This window comes from Dendrobates tinctorius, unplaced genomic scaffold (assembly GCF_039654945.1).
Source record: "Dendrobates tinctorius isolate UK_male_01 unplaced genomic scaffold, ASM3965494v1 ptg000177l, whole genome shotgun sequence".
NCBI classification, from domain to species: domain Eukaryota; kingdom Metazoa; phylum Chordata; class Amphibia; order Anura; family Dendrobatidae; genus Dendrobates; species Dendrobates tinctorius.
The window spans coordinates 5,349,330-5,365,953 of NW_027361844.1; positions in this window are offsets into that span (position 1 = coordinate 5,349,330).

Here is a 16,624-nt window from a genome sequence, read left to right on the forward strand (position 1 = left end):
TTGCTTTGCTGCCAGTTCACACCAGAATGCTGATATAGTGGGGGAGAAGTCGTGAGACCTCAGTGTTTTTTTGTACATCAGACGTGTTGGATTTTTTAGAGTTTTTGCGTGATTGCAGACTGTGTCTTTCCTTTCCTATCCTATCTAGACAGTTTTGCCCCCATCATTTGTTCAGTCTCTTTTCTGTCTGTGTTTGTGACTCATCTTGTGTCACCGATAATATGTTTGGGGGCTATCTATTTCTTTGGGGTTCTACTCTGGGGCAGTTTGGATTCCACCTTTCTTGCTTTAGGCTTAGTTAGTTCTCCGGCTGTGCCGAGGCGTCTAGGGCATCGTAGGTACGCCCCATTGCTAGTGCTAGTTGTGTTGGTAGGATTAGGGGTCTGCAATCCGCTAAGTTACCAACCTCTCTGGTTTCCTGGTGGCCTAGCCTATTCCTGCCATCCTCCTCGGTGACCTATTCATAACGTGTGTGTACAAGGTGTACGGCGCGAAGATGTGTGTATATGGGATGTGCAGAGCTTAGCTGTGAGTGTGTATGGAGCGGAGGCGTGTGTGTATGGGGTATGCAGAGCTGTGTGTGTACGAGGTGTACGGAGCGGAGCAGTGTGTGTACGAGGTGTGTGGAGCCGTGTGGTTACGAGGTGTACGGAGCAGAGCTGTGTGTGTACAAGGTGTATGGAGCCGTGTGGGTACGAGGTGTGTACAGAGCAGAGCCGTGTGGGTAAGAGGTGTGTGTATGGGGTGTACGGAGCGGAGCCGTGTGTGTACGAGGTGTACGGAGCGGAGCCGTGTGTGTATGCGCTGTACGGAGCGGAGCCGTGTGTGTATGCGCTTTACGGAGCGGAGCCGTGTGTGTACGGGGTGTACGGAGCAGAGCCGTGTGTACGAGGTGTACGGAGCGGAGCCGCGTGGGTACGAGGTGTACGGAGAGGAACCGTGTGTGTACGCGCTGTACAGAGCGGAGCCGTGTGTGTACGGGGTGTGTGGAGCGGAGCCGTGTGTGTACAAGGTGTACGGAGCGGAGCCGCGTGTGTACGCGCTGTACAGAGAGGAGCTGTGTGTGTACGGGGTGTGCGGAGCAGAGCAGTGTGTATGAGGTGTACGGAGCGGAGCCGTGTGTGTACAAGGTGTACGGAGCGGAGCCGCGTGGGTGCGAGGTGTACGGAGCGGAGCCGCGTGGGTACGAGGTGTACGGAGCGGAGCCGCGTGTGTACGCGCTGTACAGAGTGGAGCCGTGTGTGTACGAGGTGTACGGAGCAGAGCCGCGTGTGTACGAGGTGTACGGAGCGGAGCCGCGTGTGTAAGAGGTGTACGGAGCGAAGCCGCGTGTGTACGAGGTGTACGGAGCGGAGCCGCGTGGGTATGAGGTGGATGGAGAGAAGCCGCGTGTGTACGAGGTGTACGGAGCAGAGATGTGCGTGTATTTTGGCATGGGGGGCCCCATTTGAAAGTTCGCACCAGGGCCCATAACTTTGTAGTTATGCCACTGCCACCCACCGTCAATTATTAAATCTATACCTATAAGACAATTCCTAAGGGCCAAACGGATTTGTTCTGTGAATCAGGATTTTGAACATCAGGCGGCTGATGTAACCAAAAGATTTCTTAATTGTGGCTACAGTAAACGTAGCATTAAAAATGGCTACAGGAGAGCCCTAAGAACTCCTCGGGAGCAACTTCTTTACTCTAACCCCAACAAACCAGATCCAAAAAATAATGATCAGGTTAGATTTATCTCAACTTTTAACAACCAGTGGGAGGATATCAAATCACTCTTCAAAATCATTAGAATATCCTTATGACCGATCCCACACTACAAAAAATTCTCCCCTCTTCCCCTTCCTTTGTGGCACGAAGGAGTCGCAATTTAAGAAACCTACTAGTACATAGCCACTATGACCCCACTCCCTACCTGGGATATAGATCCCTACAAAAAGTTTTTTTCACATGTGGCCACTGCAAAGCATGTACCAACATGAAAAAGTAATTTTCTTTCACTAATTCAGACGGAACTAGGCGGTATGATATTAGAAAACACTTAACCTGTTCATGACAAGGTGTCATATATCACGCGACTTGTCCTTGCAAGCTGATATATGTTGGATTGACAACTCGGGAATTCAAGATTCGGGTTTGTGAATACATTAGGGATATTGAAAAGGCCAGAACTACTGATGATATTTCCCTTCTAAAAACCTTGCTGCAACATTTTAAGATTCACCATACTTCTAATCCTAATGGCCTTATTTTTATGGCAATTGATCAAATTGACCTAGGTATATGCGGTGGTGATCTCGGCAAAGCTCTCGCACTGCTTGAGAGCAAGTGGATATATCGCCTTAATACCGTTACTCCATATGGCCTTAATGAAAATTTTGGTTTTTGTTCCTTTCTGTAATTGCATACTTTTTTATCAGGTTTTTATGATGTTTTTAATTCATTCCTTTTGTTTTTAATTCCCCTCTCTTTTTTCTTTCATATTTGGTATTTATCGATTTATTATCTCTATTTATTAAAGTGCCTATTTTTTCGATGCTGGTTATATTTGAAGCTTATTCCTCCTTTGGTGACTTCGCCTGGATTTCTGGATGGTCCCGTTTTTCCTGTCTTTGTTCTGACCTTGATCGATGGATGGACAAGCAAGAGACAAGATGAAAAAGCCCATCTAAAAATATATTGACTTACAGGTCCCCCTTTTGGACTTTACAACATTCTTTTTTCAGGCTATTTTAGGGTTTCTGTCAACCAAGTATTGTCTAGTGTTTATTGCTTGATTATTATATGTGATTGTATGATTACTCCAATTTTGCTAACTTTAGCCTTATTATAATATTACTATTAGGGACTACCTAAAGGTAAAATATGTTTTTTGCATATACTAAAAATCCCCTTTTTTTATTATTTTTTTCACCCTTTCACTCTGTCACAGTTATCTTCCATTATTTTTTACTTTTTATTTTTTACCTCTCACTTTTTATTGATTTGTCCCATCTAGTGATGGGCGAGCACTAAAATGCTCGGGTGCTCGGACAGAACAACGAGCCCAATTTAAGTCTATGGGAGACCCGATCATTTTTACCGCGATCGCCCCCGGGGGTCCTTTTAAGGTCTAAAAACATCTGAAAATGATGGAAACACTGCTCAAATTACACGGGGACATCATGGGGATCGCCCCTGGAAGCATTCCTGACTCCTAGTTCACAGCTTTAAACAATGTTGCCAGAGTTTCTTGCCATTTTTAGCGGTGCATCAAAAACCATACCAAAACGGAACCAAAACAGATTTTGCTGGGAAATATGTTAAGATAAAGCCTTTCCAGGTTAATGACTTGTATATAAGGCAAAATAATTAACCCCAGACCAAAATGTTCCACCACTTGGGCTATGTTTAGACACAGCGTTTTTGAAGCGTTTTTCAACTTTAACATTGCTTTCAATCAAAACAAATGCATTCACTGGGAAATGTCATTGTAACATTTACCAATCCTAGCTGGCCATGTGGTGTGTGACACATAAGCAGACACATCTTGTTTCATTTATGAAGGAGGGACTCTTAAAGTCATAGAGCCTATTTTTACAGGGGCACCAGGCAGCATTAATCTGCTTAAAGGGCCAGTATTAAACAGTGGGTCTCCTAAACTGTTATAGCCTATGCAGTGAGTGGATGGGCTGCCAAGAATTGCGACACACCCCAATACCCCTTTCACGAGATGTCCAGGTTGGCTTCCATAAAAAATGTTACATTGAATGCAAGGCCTGCCCTGCTACCAAGTCATATGCACCCCAATAAGTCTTTGAACCCACATACTGGATAGGCACAGGAAAATCCACTTCACATTTTTCACTTTTTACTCCCATTCTGTTTTCTTATGGATTGACTGCAAGGCCTGCCTTGCTACCAAGTCATGGTATAAGTTGAACAGAGCAGGTAAGATATGACCTTGGTCAGATTTGACATAATTTGAAGTGACATCTTTAAAGTGATACATGAGAAATATACCAGATTGATAAAACCATGGTATATTCTCCTTCATGCTGCCATGTCCTGATCCATCTGCTTTCATCCACAGGTACGTTTGCTGAACCCCACTTAATCCAGAATACCCACTGAACCCTCATGCATTCCCCACCCTCTGTTTTTAATTGGTACGTCTGCTGAACCCACCCCTGAACCCTCATGCATTCCCCACCCTCTGTTTTTAATTGGTACGTCTGCTGAACCCCACTTAATCCAGAATACCCACTGAACCCCTGAACCGTCATGCATTCCCCACCCTCTGTTTTTAGTTGGTACGCCTGCTGAACCCCGCTTAATTCAGAATACCCACTGAACCCTCATGCATTCCCCACCCTCTGTTTTTAATTGATACGTCTGCTGAACCCCGCTTAATCCAGAATACCCACTGAACCCCTGAACCCTCATGCATTCCCCACCCTCTGTTTTTAATTGGTACATACATCTGTACTCTTTTTCCCCTGACTTTAATTTCATGTATCATACTTCAAATTGACTGTATGCATATTGATATACCCATGCTCCTCACACCTAGTCTTATCGTTCCATCTTATCCTACCTCTTTCTTCAACTTTGAGGTTAGATAAATGTCCTATTAACTGCAATCTGTTAATTGCTCCATGCTGTGAACCGTCCTCCAGCCCCCTTCTCCTCCTCCCTCTCTCCCTCACCTGGCTTCATTTCATGGACATTTGAATGGTATAAGTTGAACAGAGCAGGTCAGATATGACATCATTTGAAGTGTGACATCTTTAAAGTGTTACATCAGAAATATACCAGATTTAGTCCAGAAATCGGTCAGACGGTAAGACTAACCACTGCTTTCTTATTTGCTTTTTTTTTTTTTTTTTTACCCTGCTTTGTAATTATGCTCACATTTGCCATCACTGTTTTTGCTCCACTAATCCTCACTCTCCTTCGCTATCCCCAAACCCCTGCACCCTTGAACCAAATAACTATCTCCCCCTCTCTCTTACCCCCCCACCTCACTTCATCTGCAGACATACTCCTTAACCTCAGACCTTTCCTACTAAAATACAATACAAGACGATCACTCTCCTTCACCCACCTGCTTTCCTTTTCTCTGCTTCATCTCACTGCTGGTGACATATCCCCAAATCTTGGCCCCCCCGCCTCATACATCCCACTAATCCTCACCCCTATCTTTCTCAAACTAAGAGAAACTACCGCAATCCCTCACACTTAAAACCTGTGCCACTGACCCCCTCCGTCACCCTGTTTCTGGAGCACTTTGGAATGCTCGTTCCATCTGCAACAAGCTCCACGTGATCCACGACCTCTTTACCTCCCGCAATCTTTCCTTCCTGGCCCTCACTGAGACCTGGCTGACACCCCCTGACATGGCCTCCCTGGCCGCGCTGAGTTATGGCGGTCTTCTCTTTACCCACACTGCTTGCCCTGGCAACACACATGGTGGAGGAGTGGGTTTCCTCCTTTCTAAAAACTGCTCCTTCAACCCTATCCAACCCCCACCTTCCCTTATTCTCCCTTCTTTCGAGGTTCACTCTGTCTGTATTTACTCTCCCTCTAATCTTCAAATGGCTGTCATATACCGACCACTGGGCTCAGCCACTGCCTTCATTGACCAATTCTCCACCTGGCTCCTCCACTTTCTCTCTTCTGACATCCCCACCATCATCATGGGGGACTTCAACATCCCCATTGACACCCACCAGCGAGCAGCCTCCAATCTCCTGTCACTTACTTCATCCTTTGGACTTACTCAGTGGTCCTCCACAGCCACCCACACAGATGGACATACATTAGACCTCATCTTCACCCGCCTCTGTTCCCTACCCAATCTCAACCTCTCCCTTCCCCCTATCTGACCACCATCTACTCACCTTCTCATCCTTGTCCTTCTCGCCTGCCCCCATGTCCAGCCACTAGCACATCCTCGCAGAAACCTCGCACACCTAGACATTCACAGACTCTCTTCTACCTCTGTCCTCCATATCTTCACTCCACAACACGGACAGTGCCACCGCTTTCTACAATGCCACCCTCACATCAGCCATAGAATCAGTCGCTCCTCTCATGCCTGGCAAAGTGCGACAAACCAATAGGCAACCCTGGCACAACAACCTCACCAAAAAACTTCGACAAGCATCCAGGGTCGCTGAGCGGCGTTGGAAGAAAACACGCCTGCCAGACGACTTCACTACTTTCAAACAAGCTACACTTGCCTTTATATCAGCCCTCACCTTTGCTAAATAGACCTATTTCACAAGCCTTGTATGTTGTGAGTTCATTTTCCCCTCCGTCACTGAGGCCTGGTGAACTCCCTACTGTAGTGAAGGAAGGTAGTGAGCCTGATTATCAGGCACCTGGGACTAATGAAGACGATTGGCTGAGTGGAGTCACTGACTGGATTTAAGGCAGCCTACGCCCTTTCTGCCCTGCAGGTGATTTCTCTGTGGACTCTTGGACACCAGTCTGATTCCTGCTCTCCTAAAGCTAAGTTTTCTGTTTTGCCTTTTTGCATCTAAGATTTGTTTTTTGTTTTTCTTGCTTTTAGGATTCTGCCACTCCCTGCTGGAGTGTGCAGTGTTCCTTGAGCTCTGTCTTCTGAAAGTACCTGAGTGCTGATTTAGTTTTTGAAGCTTAGTTGCTTCAGGGCCATTTTTATATCAGCTTGTTGGCTTTTGTCTCTGATAGGGTTTTGGCAGATTGCAGACAGCAGCCTTCCTATTCGTTCCTATCTAGGTAGTTTTTGGGCCCCGTCTTTGCTCAGCCTGTCTTTCTGTCTGTGTAAGTGTTTTCATCTTGCTTCACCGTCAATATATGTGGGGGGCTGCCTATTGCTTTGGGGTCTGCTCTGGGGCAGTTAGATTTCCCCTTTCCTTCTTTAGGCCTATGTATCTCTCCGGCTGTGATCGAGGGGTCTAGGTCATCGTAGGAACCCCCCACGGCTACTGCTAGTTGTGTTGATAGGTTCAGGGGTCTGCAATCTGATAGTTGCCAACTTCTCTGGTTTTCAGGACTTAGCTAGCATTTCTGTTTTTGCCTCCTACGGTGACTCAATCATAACACTTGTATCTTCATCCAACAACCCAAAACAGCTGTTCAGCACATTTAACTCCTCCGCCCACCACTGCCACCTCCAACTCCCCTCATTTCTGCTGAGAACTTTGCCACCTACTTCAAAAACAAGATCGACCAAACAAGGCAAACCTTTACAGTTCCACCACCCCAACCACTCCACATACCAGACCTCTGCCCTTCCCTAATAACCTCCCTCTCCAACATCACTGAAGGAGAGCTTACTCATCTTTCCAAATCACACCTCACCACCTGTGCACTTGGCCCCATCCCTTCCCACCTGCTCCCCAACCTCACTAACATGATCATTCCAGCCCTAACCCATCTCTTCAACCTATCCCTAACTTCTGGTACCTTCCCCTCTGCCTTCAAACATGCCACCATAACACCCATCCTCAAAAAATCAAACCTTGACCCAACTGCTATGCCCAGCTATTGCACCATATCACTGCTCCCGTTTGCTTCCAAACTCCTTGAACAGCATGTCCATGCTCAACTTTCCTCCCACCTCATCTAACTCCCTCCTTGACATCCTGCAATCTGGCTTCCGCCCCCACCACTCCACTGAAACTGCCCTGACCAAAATTACTAATGACTTACAGTCAAAGCTAACAGACAGTTCTCCATCCTCCTCCTTCTCGACCTGTCCTCTGCCTTTGACACAGTTGACCACTGCCTACTGCTACAGATTCTTTCTTCCCTTGGCATCAAAGACCTTGCCTTGTCCTGGATTTCCTCATACCTTTCTGACCGCACATTTAGCATTTTCCACTCCCACACTACCTCCTCATCCCACCCCCTCTCTGTTGGAGTCCCCCAAGGCTCTGTTCTGGGACCCCTACTTTTTTCCATCTATACTCTTGGCCTGGGAAAACTCATAAAGCCCCATGGCTTCCAGTACCACCTGTATGCAGATGACACTCAGATCTACCTCTCTGGCCCAGATGTCACCTCTCTGCTGTCCAGAATCCTGGAGTGTCTATCAGCCATATCCTCCTTTTTCACCTCTCACTTCCTAAAACTCAATGTAGACAAAACTGAACTGATTATCTTTCCTCCATCTCACGTATCTTCCCTACCCGATCTATCTATTATGGTAAATGGCATCATGCTCTCTCCTGCACCTGAAATCCGCTGCCTCGGAGTAACTCGACTCTGCCCTGTCCTTCAAACCACACATCCAAACTCTTGCCACCTCCTGTCACCTCCAACTCAAAAATATTTCCAGAATCCGTCCCTTCCTCAGCCCTCAATCTACTAAAACTCTTGTACATGCCCTCATCATCTCCCGCCTTGACTACTGCAACACTCTCCTCTGTGGCCTCCCTGCTAACTCTTGCACCACTCCAGTCTGCCCTCAATTCAGCTGCCCGACTAATCCACCTCTCTCCTCACTACTCCCCTGTCTCTCCCCTCTGCAAATCCCTCCATTGGCTCCCAGTTCCCCAATGAATCCAGTTCAAACTACTAACACTGACCTACAAAGCCATCCACAACCTTTCCCCTCCCTATATCTCTGAACTAATCTCCCAATATCTTCCCCCACGTAATCTTCGATCCTCCCAAGACCTCCTACTCTCCTCCACACTTATTCGTTCCTCACACAACCGCCTCCAAAATTTCTCCCAAATATCCCCTATCCTCTGGAATTCCATGCCTCAACACGTCCGATTATCCACCACCCTCGGATCCTTCAAACAGAACCTGAAAACCCATCTTTTCAGGAAAGCTTACAGCCTGCAATAACCATTCTGCCGCCTCACCACTGCCTGAGCTTCCGCCTCATCACTACAGAGCTGCTGCACCCCCGACCTTCTGTCTCTTCCCCACTATCCCGTAGAATGTAAGCCTTTGAACACACATACTGGATGGGTACAGGAAAATCCACTTCACATTATTAATTTTGTGCTCCCATTCTGTTTTCTTATGCATTGACTGCAAGGCCTGCCCTGCTACCAAGTCATATTATTATTATTTATTATTATAGTGCCATTTATTCCATGGCGCTTTACATGTGAGGAGGGGTATACATAATACATACAAGTACAGTAATCTTAAATAATACAAGTCACGACTGGTACAGGATGAGAGAGGACCCTGCCCGTGAGGGCTCACAATCTACAACGGGATGGGTGAGGATACAGTAGGTGAGGGTAAAGCTGGTCGTGCTGCGGTTTGGTGGATCGGTGGTTACTGCAAGTTGTAGGCTTGTCGGAAGAGGTAGGTCTTCAAGTTCTTTTTGAAGGTTTCCATGGTAGGCGAGAGTCTGATATGTTGTGGTAGAGAGTTCCAGAGTAGAGGGGATGCGCGGGAGAAATCTTGTATGCGATTGTGGGAAGAGGAGATAAGAGGGGAGTACAGAAGGAGATCTTGTGAGGATCGGAGGTTTCGTGCAGGTAAGTACCAGGAGACTAGGTCACAGATGTACGGAGGACTCAGGTAGTGGATGGCTTTGTATGTCATGGTTAGGGTTTTGAACTGGAGTCTTTGGGTAATGGGGAGCCAGTGCAGGGATTGACAGAGGGGAGAGGCCGGGGAATAGCGGGGGGGATAGGTGGATTAGTCAGGCAGCAGAGTTAAGAATAGATTGGAGGGGTGCGAGAGTGTTAGAGGGGAGTCCACAGAGCAGGAGGTTGCAGTAGTCAAGGCGGGAGATGATGAGGGCATGGACTAGGGTTTTTGCAGATTCTTGGTTGAGGAATGTACAGATCCGTGAAATATTTTTGAGTTGAAGTCAGCAGGAAGCGGAAAGGGCTTGGATATGTGGTTTGAAAGAGATCAGTGTCAAGGATAACCACGAGGAAGCGAGCTTGTGGGACTGGAGAGAGTGGGCAGCCGTTTACTTTAATGGATAGGTCCGTTGGGTGGTCACGTGAGATGGGCAAAAGATGATTAATTCTGTTTGGACCATATTAAGTTTTAGAAATCTAGCGGAGAAGAAGGATGAAATAGCAGACAGACATTGAGGGATTCTGTTTAGTTGGGAGGTGATATCTGGTCCAGAGATGTAGATCTGTGTGTCATCAGCATAGAGATGATACTGAAAGCCATGAGATTCTATGAGCTGTCCGAGGCCGAAAGTGTAAACGGAGAAGAGCAGGGGCCCTAGGACTGAACCTTGCGGGACGGATAGGGGGCACGGTGAGGAGGTGGTGTGCGAATGGGAGACGCTGAATGTCCGGTCTGCTAGGTATGACGCAATCCAAGATAGGGCCAAGTCTGTGATACCACGAGATGAGAGGGTCTGTAGTAATAGGGAATGGTCCACTGTGTCAAAGGCAGAGGACAGGTCCAGGAGGAGGAGAACAGAGTAGTGTCGCTTGGCCTTGGCGGCTAGTAGGTCATTGGTGACCTTAGGGCAGTTTCAGTGGAGTGGTGTGGCCAGAAGCCGGGCTACAAGTGGTCAAGGAGGGAGCAAGAAGAGAGGTGGGAGGATAGTTCAAGATGGACAAGTTGTTCCAGTAGTTTTGAGGCATAGTGGAGAAGTGATATAGGGCGATAGCTAGATACAGAGGATGGGTCAAGAGAGAGCTTTTTGAGGATACGTGTGATTGAGGCATGTTTAAAGCTTGAGGGGAAAACACCAGTTGTTAGTGATAGGTTGAAGAGATGGGTTAGGGTTGGGATGAAGACTGTGGTGAGGTTTGGGATGAAGTGGGATGGGATCGGGTCAAGCGCACAGGTAGTGAGATGTGATCTTGAGAGTAGAGTGGAGAGTCGATCTTCTGTAATGGTGGAGAAGTTGGTTTTGGGGGAGGAGGGCAGGGCAGGTAGGAGGAAGGGCACTGGGGGTTGTTGACCAAAACTGTCTCTGATGTTATCAATCTTCTCCTTGAAAAATGAGGCAAAGTCTTCAGCTGAGATGAGTGGAGAGGGAGGAGGTGCTGGGGGCGGAGGAGAGAATTGAAGGTATTGAATAACTGTTTAGGGTTGTGAGACAGGGAGGATATGAGAGATGAGAAGTAGGTTTGTTTTGCTGCAGCGTGTGTGGCCTTGAAAGTAGTGAGGGACTGTTTGAATGTGATGAAGTCCTCATTGGAGTGGGATTTTTTCCATCTCCGCTCAGCAGCCCTGGAAGCCCGCCTCAGTTCTTTGGTCAGACTGGTGTGCCAGGGCTGTCTGTTGATTTTGTGAGCTTTAGTATGTTTGAGAGGGGCAACTGATTCCAAAGTTACAGCTATTGTGGTGTTATATAGAGCGGCAGCGGCATCCGCATTGTGTAGGGAACTTATGTCTGTAAGAGGGAGGAGGGATTCAGACAGTGAGTGTATATCGAGGTATTGAAGATTTCTGCGAGGGGTGCGAGTTTTTGAGGTGGGGATTGTGGACCTGAGGAGGAGAGGGAAGAGAATGTAAGTAGGTTGTGGTCAGAGAGAGGAAGAGGTGAGTTAGAGAAGCTAGATACAGTAGGGAGCAGAGGCGGGTGACGATGAGGTCTAGTGTGTGGCCATCTTTGTGAGTGGCTGCAGAAGACCATTGAGTGAAGCTGAAGGAGGTAGTGAGAGAAAGAAGTTTAGTGGCAGCTGAGAGGGAAGTATCAATGGGGATGTTGAAGTCGCCCAAGATGATAGTGGGGATATCAGTGGAAAGGAAATGAAGTAGCCAGGTGGTTAAGTGGTCAAAGAAGGTGGTGGCTGACCCTGGAGGGCGGTATATGACAGCTAGTTGGAGGGGGAGTAGATACGCACAGAGTGCACCTCGAAGGAAGGGAGGGTAACAGAGGGTGGCAGTGGGATTGGGGTGAAGGAGCAGTTATCTGACAGGAGAAAACCAACTCCTCCACCATGCTTGCCGCTGGGGTGGGGGTGTGGGAAAGGTGGAATCCACCATATGAGAGTGCAGCAGGAGAGGCTGCGTCAGAGGAGGTGAGCCAGGTTTCGGTGATGGCGAGGAAGGAAAGTTTGTTAGTAATAAAAAGATCATGGATGAAAGAAAGTTTGTTGCAGACAGAGCGAGCGTTCCACAGAGCTCTTGTTAGTGGGACTGGGGAAGCTGGGGCTGGGCGAATGTGTATAAGGTTGGAGTGGTTATGGAAAGTTGTGATTGGGTGTGGATGGGAGGTAGAAATGATTGTGGGAATGTGGTGAGGAGGACCAGGATTTGGAGAGATATCGCCGGCAGTGAGGAGGAGCAGAGAGAGTGTTAGCAGGTGGGAGCAGGAGAGGGCATGAGGAGGCTGTCTGTGTTTGGAGACAGAGGATTGTATGTTGAGGAACAGATCTGAAGAAGAGGCGAGATGGATTGGAAGGATTGAAGAAGAGATGAACAGTTCCTTACTTGGTGTAGGGATTAGTGGGGTTATCAGAAAGTGAAGGATTATAGGGGTTAGAGTGGAAACAAACAAAAACATTGTTTACAGTGACTCTTTCCAGTTACCTTCTGTTCCCTTCTGGTTCAATTCTGGATTAATTCATATTTTTATATCATCTCACACTCTTAAGATACACACTTCTAGGATACACACTGCAGACTAAAGTCTTGGCAGACTTGTGCTATGCAATATATGTGCTACAAAGTGCATTCAGGTATGAAGCTGAGAGGAGTGGTCTGTGCTCCTCTTGGTCAGATAATTAAGAGTGGACCAGATGCATATGATCAAGCCAAAGTAAACAAGGTCATAAATAATACTGGGGTAAAGCAGGGGGTTAGTTGAGAAACATACCAAGTGAATGCTATGTGCAGAGATAAGAAGTCTCTGTGGAAAGCTGAGTGACGTACCAAGTGAATGCTATGTGCAGAGGTAAGAAGTCTCTGTGGAAAGCTGAGTGACGTACCAAGTGAATGCTATGTGCAGAGGTAAGAAGTCTGCACCCCAATAACCCCAATCTCCCCTTGGAAGAAACATGGAGGAAGGCCTCTTAACAAAAAATGTCCCATTAAAAAGGAGCAGGTCTCCTAGGCTTGTAATGCCCATACACTAAGTGTGTTGGCTGGCAAACATGTTCTCCTGTGGGGTAAACCTCAACCTTTTCCATAGCAAGTATTTTATGCCCAGCAAAACCTCCCACCCATGTTCGTGTGACGACTCCTGGAGTGGACCCTATGGGCCGTGATACCAACCCACCCTGGGCGAGCTGACCTAGTGAGGATCACCATGGAGCGTAAGGGGCAGGCCCAGGTGAATATAGTACCACGACTGTTGGAACCAGGTGGCCGGCTCGACGGAGGCACGAGAGATTGTTTAGCAGGGTGAAGATGGGGGCACGCAGGGTACAGGAATATGTAAAGTATGTACTCGGGGCACGCTGGGTACGGAAGTGCATACAGCGTGTACACGGGGCATGCAGGGTACAGGATGGTGCAGGACCTATACTGGGAAGCATGCCTGGGTACAAGACAAAGCAGAGCGCATGCTGGGAAGCACGCCTGGGTACAAGACAGAGCAGAGCACGTGCTGGGAGGCATGTCTGGGTACAAGACAGAGCAGAGCATGTGCTGGGAGGCATGTCTGGGTACAAGACAGAGCAGAGCACATGCTGGGAAGCACACCTGAATAGAAGACAGAGCAGAGCGCGTGCTGGGAAGCATGCCAGAGTACAAGGTAGTGGACCTGAGTACAGAGAGACACCATGCAGGCACAAAGAAGGCCTAGCAAGGAAGCAAAAGCGATAATCAGGCGCCGCCTGCAAGAAGAGGCAGCCTGATATAGGGAATGCACGCTGGGACTTCCGGGTCAGGTCCTCCAGGACTATAGAGACGTCAGAGTCAGTGCGGGCGCAACCAGCACTGTGGGTTGTGCGCAAGCACGCCCGACGGGACCTAGTACTGGGCGCGCAGCCGCGGACTCAATAGCGCAGCACGCACTCGCACCCTACGGGACCTCAGCGCCGGACGCGAGACCGGAAGTGAAGAACTCGGGCAGCGTGCACCAGCTGCGGAGGTACGAGGTGAGAGCGGCATAACAGTTCTGAATTCGACACTGGCTGTAGCAGTACGGAACACGCTAACCCTGTTGATCTAGTGGGGGTGGATGATGAGATGTGGAGGAAGGCATGATTTAAAACTATGCCTAATTTAAAGGAGCCGGTCTCCTAGACTTGGAACAAGTGTATGGCTGGCAAAAATTTCCCTCTGGGGGTAGATATCAACACCGTGTGGCCTTTTTTTTTGGGGGGGGGCATCATAAACACCTTGCAAAACTGTAACTTGGTTTCATACACAGTTGCTGCTGGGAAGGTGCAGGTTTTTAGTAAAAATATAGCGGACGAATCGTTGGATGAAGTGATCTGGAAAAGGGGCATGGTGACTACAGGAATGTGAAAGTACATGATTAATAACAGCAGTTGCTATGGGAGGTATGACATCCAGGATACAGCCAACAATGATTCGTCATTTAGCCACCATCAATTACCAGAATCGGATTCATGCCTGTCAGAAGATCGGTGTACCAGATGCGCGTGTGAGACTCGCCCTAAGAAATGACAATAAAAGTAAAGATAAGGAGGGCACCGCTGGCAGTAAATACACACCAATAGTCAGTATAGGTAAATAATACAGTAGAAAAGAGAGAAAGCTACTGACCAAATACTGGGATCACCACAAAGTGTCACAATATAAATTTTATTAAATGTCAATCAGACCAAAACACAGTTAAAAACATTAAAAAGTCATATTACTAACAATTGCAATAGACCCTATGGGGTTAATAATATAACCCTGAACGACTCCCCTATCACCTTAATCCCATATTGGTACAGACAGACAACTGGTCCAAATATTGCATAAATAACAAACCATCAATCACAACCCAGGAGTGTATGCATACATCACTTCCACCGGAAGAAGGTCATGGAAGTGGCCATGGCAAAAATAGACTACTGCGCATGCGCTGATAAGTCACAATTGAATGTACCCATTTTGTGAACTAAGAGGAAGAAGGTCATTCTGTTTGTTCAGCAGGCAGCAAGGCTGTATTACTGTGCATGCTCCAACACATAAAAACAACATCATAGAAAAGAAAACATTTCTCCTACTATTTAAGTCAATACCAATATTATTGCACAAAATCTACACATAGGGATGTTAGAAGATGTTACATTATATTGAATAGTTGCGCACATGTCCAAATATAAAAAAATAAAAATAATATGATGGAAACAAAGTTATTTATCCCGTTTTATAGATAACAATACTGCAATATTTGCACATGCGTTCATATAAATGAGCATTTTTTTATTTAATTTAAAAAAAAAGGCTTACATGGAGAGATATTTTATCATCAAGTATACGCTCCACCATGGAGGAGCAACAGTCCCATGAATATGTAGCGGCAAAACTACCCACACACTATATTTGTTAGGGCAGGTATATGGAGAATATCCCCTACACTATATGGGGGGGGATCTCCTCTGCACTAAATAAAGGGTCTCCTGTGCACTATATAGAGTATCCTGTGCACTATATGGGGAATTTCTTATACAATAAATGGAGAATCTCCCGTGCACTATAAAGCCTGATCTCGTGCATTATACGGAGAGGTTTCCCTTGTACTACATGAGAGTCTCTTGTGCACTGTATGGAAGGTCTCTTGTGCACTATATGGGGGAGCTCCAGTACCATATATGGGGGTCATACAAATACAAATACAATACAAATACCGACACGTCGCTATAGGATAGATAATATTATATCCAAAAGTCGCATAAAACATGCATGCGTTGAAATTTGCAGAAAGAAGAACCATTTTCACATGCGCATGCGTCCACACACAGACTGAAGAAACATCTCGGTTAGACTTATAACAATACCGCATGCTTCCGCACTCAGCAATGTATACATAATGTTACAGATACAAAATAGTTATCAAACACATTCCCTCATGAAAAAAGATGTCAGTCATGCAGGTTAGGAAAAAGAGAGCAGGGATATGGCATAAATGTCCACACAATAGATTTACTGATTAAGACTCAATATTAGAGCCTGAATAAAAGTAATAAACAGTGAAAATACTTAGATACAGACCAAAATATCCTGAAATGTCACATATAGGAGTTATAAAAAATATATACTCTCCGCTAATATTTACAAAATAGCGATAAAGCACATCAAATAAAGTTGTGCAATAATAGTATATAAAAAACTTTATATCAAATATCACAGACTGTAATAATAGAGGAGTAACATATACCAACTATTGAAAGCCATGATCAAAACAAGGCCCAATATCTGTATGTATTTCACTGTGCCCAAACCAATAAGAAGTCCTACCCCAGGTGATTATAGAACCATTGGGTTCCAAATCACTGTCAACGTCCTCAGGCTCCACCCTAAATGTCAAGTAAGAATAATAGTATATACAAAAAAAGTGTGACGGACTCAGCTTCTGCTGAGCCCATTTTTTGAGTGGACCCTCTGGGTCGTGGCACCCACCCACCGAGGGCGAGCTGACCTTGTGAGAATCCACCCCCTATACAGGGAGTGTCAGGGGCAAGACCAAGGGGGTGAGCCACCACGACTGCTGGGACCAGACGGCCGGCTCAGGGGACACTAGACGAGTGTCTGACGACAAGGACGAGCAGGAAGCAAGACGAGACTAGACGAAGGT